Raw genomic sequence first — 7,500 nt, forward strand, 5'->3', positions numbered from 1 at the left:
GGCGGCCTGCCTGAGCAGATTTGCCCCCCCAAATCCTGGTTCTCAAAAATTTTCAAAGTCATCTTTTTTCGAATTATTTTCAGAGTGCCACTTCCAGGGGGGTGCTCTGGCGCGCCCAGGCCGAAATAGGAGCACTATGGGCGGCCTGCCTCAGCACATTTGCCCCCCCCAAATCCTGGTTCTCAAAAATTTTCAAAGTCATTTTTTTTTAATTATTTTCAGAGTGCCACTTCCAGGGGGGTGCTCTGGCGCGCCCAGGCCGAAATAGGAGCACTATGGGCGGCCTGCCTCAGCACATTTGCCCCCCCCAAATCCTGGTTCTCAAAAATTTTCAAAGTCATTTTTTTTAAATTATTTTCAGAGTGCCACTTCCAGGGGGGTGCTCTGGCGCGCCCAGGCCGAAATAGGAGCACTATGGGCGGCCTGCCTCAGCACATTTGCCCCCCCCAAATCCTGGTTCTCCAAAAATTTCAAAGTCAACTTTTTTTGAAATATTTTCAGAGTGCCACCTCTGGAGCCTCTGCAGCGGGGGCTCTCGCCTGCCTGGTCACCCGTCATTCATTTCAATGGGGGGGGGATATGGACGCCTGGTCACCCGGCATTCATTTCAATGGGGAGATTGGAGCCCTGGGCATCCGGCCTTCATTTCAATGGGGGATTTGGACGTCTGGTCACCCGCCATTCATTTCAATGGGGAGATTGGAGCCCTGGGCACCCGGCCTTCATTTCAATGGGGGATTTGGACGCCTGGTCACCCGCCATTCATTTCAATGGGGGGATTTGGACGCCTGGTCACCCGGCATTCATTTCAATGGGGAGATTGGAGCCCTGGGCATCCGGCCTTCATTTCAATGGGGGATTTGGACGTCTGGTCACCCGCCATTCATTTCAATGGGGAGATTGGAGCCCTGGGCACCCGGCCTTCATTTCAATGGGGGATTTGGACGCCTGGTCACCCGGCCTTCATTTCAATGGGGGATTTGGACGCCTGGTCACCCGCCATTCATTTCAATGGGGAGATTGGAGCCCTGGGCACCCGGCCTTCATTTCAATGGGGGATTTGGACGCCTGGTCACCCGCCATTCATTTCAATGGGGAGATTGGAGCCCTGGGCACCCGGCCTTCATTTCAATGGGGGATTTGGACGCCTGGTCACCCGCCATTCATTTCACTGGGGAGATTGGAGCCCTGGGCACCCGGCCTTCATTTCAATGGGGGATTTGGACGCCTGGTCACCCGCCATTCATTTCACTGGGGAGATTGGAGCCCTGGGCACCCGGCCTTCATTTCAATGGGGGATTTGGACGCCTGGTCACCCGCCATTCATTTCAATGGGGAGATTGGAGCCCTGGGCACCCGGCCTTCATTTCAATGGGGGATTTGGACGCCTGGTCACCCGCCATTCATTTCACTGGGGAGATTGGAGCCCTGGGCACCCGGCCTTCATTTCAATGGGGGATTTGGACGCCCGGTCACCCGCCATTCATTTCAATGGGGAGATTGGAGCCCTGGGCACCCGGCCTTCATTTCAATGGGGGATTTGGACGCCCGGTCACCCGGCATTCATTTCAATGGGGAGATTGGAGCCCTTGGCACCCGGCCTTCATTTCAATGGGGGATTTGGACGCCCGGTCACCCGCCATTCATTTCAATGGGGAGATTGGAGCCCTGGGCACCCGGCCTTCATTTCAATGGGGGATTTGGACGCCCGGTCACCCGCCATTCATTTCAATGGGGAGATTGGAGCCCTGGGCATCCGGCCTTCATTTCAATGGGGGATTTGGACGCCTGGTCACCCGCCATTCATTTCAATGGGGGGATTTGGACGCCTGGTCACCCGGCATTCATTTCAATGGGGAGATTGGAGCCCTGGGCATCCGGCCTTCATTTCAATGGGGGATTTGGACGTCTGGTCACCCGCCATTCATTTCAATGGGGAGATTGGAGCCCTGGGCACCCGGCCTTCATTTCAATGGGGGATTTGGACGCCTGGTCACCCGGCCTTCATTTCAATGGGGGATTTGGACGCCTGGTCACCCGCCATTCATTTCAATGGGGAGATTGGAGCCCTGGGCACCCGGCCTTCATTTCAATGGGGGATTTGGACGCCTGGTCACCCGCCATTCATTTCAATGGGGAGATTGGAGCCCTGGGCACCCGGCCTTCATTTCAATGGGGGATTTGGACGCCTGGTCACCCGCCATTCATTTCACTGGGGAGATTGGAGCCCTGGGCACCCGGCCTTCATTTCAATGGGGGATTTGGACGCCTGGTCACCCGCCATTCATTTCACTGGGGAGATTGGAGCCCTGGGCACCCGGCCTTCATTTCAATGGGGGATTTGGACGCCTGGTCACCCGCCATTCATTTCAATGGGGAGATTGGAGCCCTGGGCACCCGGCCTTCATTTCAATGGGGGATTTGGACGCCTGGTCACCCGCCATTCATTTCACTGGGGAGATTGGAGCCCTGGGCACCCGGCCTTCATTTCAATGGGGGATTTGGACGCCCGGTCACCCGCCATTCATTTCAATGGGGAGATTGGAGCCCTGGGCACCCGGCCTTCATTTCAATGGGGGATTTGGACGCCCGGTCACCCGGCATTCATTTCAATGGGGAGATTGGAGCCCTTGGCACCCGGCCTTCATTTCAATGGGGGATTTGGACGCCCGGTCACCCGCCATTCATTTCAATGGGGAGATTGGAGCCCTGGGCACCCGGCCTTCATTTCAATGGGGGATTTGGACGCCCGGTCACCCGCCATTCATTTCAATGGGGAGATTGGAGCCCTGGGCATCCGGCCTTCATTTCAATGGGGGATTTGGACGCCTGGTCACCCGCCATTCATTTCAATGGGAAGATTGGAGCCCTGGTCAATCCCTGAAGAGAGACGCTCTCCCCCTGGTCCATGGCGCTCTCCCCCTGGTCCATGGAGTCCCGCAAACGGCCAGCATCAAGCCCCGAAGACAGGCGCTCTCCCACTGGTCCGTGGAGCCCCGAAGACACGCGCCAACAGCCAGCATCAAGCCCCCAAAGAGAGGCGCTCTCCCCCTGGTCCTTGGAGCCCCGCCGACGGCCAGCGACAAGCCCCGAAGTGAGGCGCTCTCCTCCTTGTTCGGCACATGCACGCACACACACCCCTCCGCACGAGCCCCTGTGCGCCCGGCGCGCCCGCAGTTGGAAGAAGGGAAAGAGGGGGAAGAGCTGGAAGTGCTGGAAGTGCTGGAAGTGCTGGAAGTGCTGAAAGTGCTGAAAGTGCTGAAAGTGCTGAAAGTAAAGGGGAAAGCGGACAGCGGCCAGCGGACAGCGGCCAGCGGACAGCGGCCAGCGGACAGCGGCGACAGGCCAAATGTGCTGAGGGCGGCCGCCTATAGTGCTCCTATTTCGGCTATGGCAGGCGCTCTCCCCCTGGTCCATGGCGCTTTCCCCCTGGTCCATGGAGCCCCGCCAACAGCCAGCAACAAGCCCCAAAGAGAGGCGCTCTCTCCCTGGTCCATGGAGCCCCGCCAACAGGCATCAAGCCCCGAAGAGAGGCACTCTCCCCCTGGTCCATGGCGCTCTCCCCCTGGTACATGGAGCCCCGCCAACAGCCAGCAACAAGCCCCGAAGAGAGGCGCTCTCCCCCTTGTCCATGGCGCTCCAGGATGGGGGGGCCAAATGTGCTGAGGGCGGCCGCCCATAGAGCTCTTATTTCGGCTATGGCAGGCGAGAGCCCCCGCTGGAGGTGGCACTCTGAAAATATTTCGAAAAAAGTTGACTTTGAAAAATTTTGAGAACCAGGATTGGGGGGCCAAATGTGCTGAGGCAGGCCGCCTATAGTGCTCTTATTTCGGCTATGGCAGGTGCTCTCCCCCTGGTCCATGGCGCTCTCCCCCTGGTCCATGGAGCCACGCCAACAGCCAGCAACAAGCCCCAAAGAGAGGCGCTCTCCCCCTGGTCCATGGAGCCCCGCCAACAGGCATCAAGCCCCGAAGAGAGGCGCTCTCCTCCTGGTCCATGGCGCTCCAGGATGGGGGGGGCCAAATGTGCTGAGGGCGGCCGCCTATAGTGCTCTTATTTCGGCTATGGCAGGTGCTCTCCCCCTGGTCCATGGCGCTCTCCCCCTGGTCCATGGAGCCACGCCAACAGCCAGCAACAAGCCCCAAAGAGAGGCGCTCTCCCCCTGGTCCATGGAGCCCCGCCAACAGGCATCAAGCCCCGAAGAGAGGCGCTCTCCTCCTGGTCCATGGCGCTCCAGGATGGGGGGGGCCAAATGTGCTGAGGGCGGCCGCCTATAGTGCTCTTATTTCGGCTATGGCAGGTGCTCTCCCCCTGGTCCATGGCGCTCTCCCCCTGGTCCATGGAGCCACGCCAACAGCCAGCAACAAGCCCCAAAGAGAGGCGCTCTCCCCCTGGTCCATGGAGCCCCGCCAACAGGCATCAAGCCCCGAAGAGAGGCGCTCTCCTCCTGGTCCATGGCGCTCCAGGATGGGGGGGCCAAATGTGCTGAGGGCGGCCGCCTATAGTGCTCTTATTTCGGCTATGGCAGGTGCTCTCCCCCTGGTCCATGGCGCTCTCCCCCTGGTCCATGGAGCCACGCCAACAGCCAGCAACAAGCCCCAAAGAGAGGCGCTCTCCCCCTGGTCCATGGAGCCCCGCCAACAGGCATCAAGCCCCGAAGAGAGGCGCTCTCCCCCTTGTCCATGGCGCTCCAGGATGGGGGGGCCAAATGTGCTGAGGGCGGCCGCCTATAGTGCTCTTATTTCGGCTATGGCAGGCTCTCTCCCCCTGGTCCATGGCGCTCTCCCCCTGGTCCATGGAGCCACGCCAACAGCCAGCAACAAGCCCCAAAGGGAGGCGCTCTCCCCCTGGTCCATGGAGCCCCGCCAACAGGCATCAAGCCCCGAAGAGAGACGCTCTCCTCCTTGTTCGGCACATGCACGCACACACACCCCTCCGCACGAGCCCCTGTGCGCCCGGCGCGCCCGCAGTTGGAAGAAGGGAAAGAGGGGGAAGAGCTGGAAGTGCTGCAAGTGCTGGAAGTGCTGGAAGTGCTGAAAGTGCTGAAAGTGCTGAAAGTAAAGGATAAAGCGGACAGCGGCCAGCGGACAGCGGCCAGCGGACAGCGGCCAGCGGACAGCGGCGACAGGCCAAATGTGCTGAGGGCGGCCGCCTATAGTGCTCCTATTTCGGCTATGGCAGGTGCTCTCCCCCTGGTCCATGGCGCTCTCCCCCTGGTCCATGGAGCCACGCCAACAGCCAGCAACAAGCCCCAAAGAGAGGCGCTCTCCCCCTGGTCCATGGAGCCCCGCCAACAGGCATCAAGCCCCGAAGAGAGGCGCTCTCCCCCTTGTCCATGGCGCTCCAGAATGGGGGGGTTAAATGTGCTGAGGGCGGCCGCCCATAGTGCTCTTATTTCGGCTATGGCAGGTGCTCTCCCCCTGGTCCATGGCGCTCTCCCCCTGGTCCATGGAGCCACGCCAACAGCCAGCAACAAGCCCCAAAGAGAGGCGCTCTCCCCCTGGTCCATGGAAACCCCGCCAACAGGCATCAAGCCCCGAAGAGAGGCGCTCTCCTCCTGGTCCATGGCGCTCCAGGATGGGGGGGCCAAATGTGCTGAGGGCGGCCGCCCATAGTGCTCTTATTTCGGCTATGGCAGGCGAGAGCCCCCGCTGGAGGTGGCACTCTGAAAATATTTCGAAAAAAGTTGACTTTGAAAAAATTTGAGAACCAGGATTGGGGGGCCAAATGTGCTGAGGGCGGCCGCCTATAGTGCTCTTATTTCGGCTATGGCAGGTGCTCTCCCCCTGGTCCATGGCGCTCTCCCCCTGGTCCATGGAGCCCCGCCAACAGCCAGCAACAAGCCCCAAAGAGAGGCGCTCTCCCCCTGGTCCATGGAGCCCCGCCAATAGCCAGCAACAAGCCCCAAAGAGAGGCGCTCTCCCCCTGGTCCATGGAGCCCCGCCAACAGGCATCAAGCCCCGAAGAGAGGCGCTCTCCCCCTGGTCCATGGCGCTCTCCCCCTGGTCCATGGAGCCCCGCCAACAGCCAGCAACAAGCCCCAAAGAGAGGCGCTCTCCCCCTGGTCCATGGCGCTCCAGGATGGGGGGGCCAAATGTGCTCACTGAGGCCGCCCATGGCGCTCCTATTTCGGCTATGGCAGGCGAGAATCCCCCTGGGAAGTGGCACTCTGAAAATATTTCGAAAAAAGTTGACTTTGAAAATTTTTGAGAACCAGGATTTGGGGGGCCAAATGTGCTGAGGCAGGCCGCCCATGGCGCTCCTATTTCGGCTATGGCAGGCGAGAATCCCCCTGGGAAGTGGCACTCTGAAAATATTTTGAAAAAAGTTGACTTTGAAAATTTTTGAGAACCAGGATTTGGGGGGCCAAATCTGCTGAGGCAGGCCGCCCATAGCGCTCCTATTTCGGCTATGGCAGGCGCTCTCCCCCTGGTCAATTTCAACCCCTGGGCACCCGCCAGTCGATTTTGACCCCTGGGCACCCGCCATCCAATGTCAACCCCTGGGCACCCGCCAGTCGATTTCGACCCCTGGGCACCCGCCATCCAATGTCAACCCCTGGGCACCCGCCAGTCGATTTCTACCCCTGGGCACCCGCCATCCAATGTCAACCCCTGGGCACCCGCCAGTCGATTTTGACCCCTGGGCACCCGCCATCCAATGTCAACCCCTGGGCACCCGCCATCCAATGTCAACCCCTGGGCACCCGCCAGTCGATTTCGACCCCTGGGCACCCGCCATCCAATGTCAACCCCTGGGCACCCGCCAGTCGATTTCGACCCCTGGGCACCCGCCATCCAATGTCAACCCCTGGGCACCCGCCAGTCGATTTTGACCCCTGGGCACCCGCCATCCAATGTCAACCCCTGGGCACCCGCCAGTCGATTTCGACCCCTGGGCACCCGCCATCCAATGTCAACCCCTGGGCACCCGCCAGTCGATTTCGACCCCTGGGCACCCGCCATCCAATGTCAACCCCTGGGCACCCGCCAGTCGATTTCGACCCCTGGGCACCCGCCATCCAATGTCAACCCCTGGGCACCCGCCAGTCGATTTCGACCCCTGGGCACCCGCCATCCAATGTCAACCCCTGGGCACCCGCCAGTCGATTTTGACCCCTGGGCACCCTCCATCCAATGTCAACCCCTGGGCACCCGCCAGCCGATTTTGACCCCTGGTCACCCGCCATCCAATGTCAACCCCTGGGCACCCGCCAGCCGATTTTGACCCCTGGTCACCCGCCAGTCGCCCCTGGTCACCCGCCATCATGGAGCCCCGCCAACAACCAGCAACAAGCCCCGAACACAGGCACCAACAGCCAGCAACAAGCCCCGAACACAGGCACCAACGACCAGCAACAAGCCCCGAACACAGGCACCAACGACCAGCAACAAGCCCCGAACACAGGCACCAACGACCAGCAACAAGCCCCGAACACAGGCACCAACGACCAGCAACAAGCCCCGAACACAGGCACCAACGACCAGCAACAAGCCCCGA

The sequence above is a fragment of the Vanacampus margaritifer genome, unplaced genomic scaffold, assembly GCF_051991255.1.
Source record: "Vanacampus margaritifer isolate UIUO_Vmar unplaced genomic scaffold, RoL_Vmar_1.0 HiC_scaffold_37, whole genome shotgun sequence".
Taxonomy (NCBI): Eukaryota; Metazoa; Chordata; class Actinopteri; order Syngnathiformes; family Syngnathidae; genus Vanacampus; species Vanacampus margaritifer.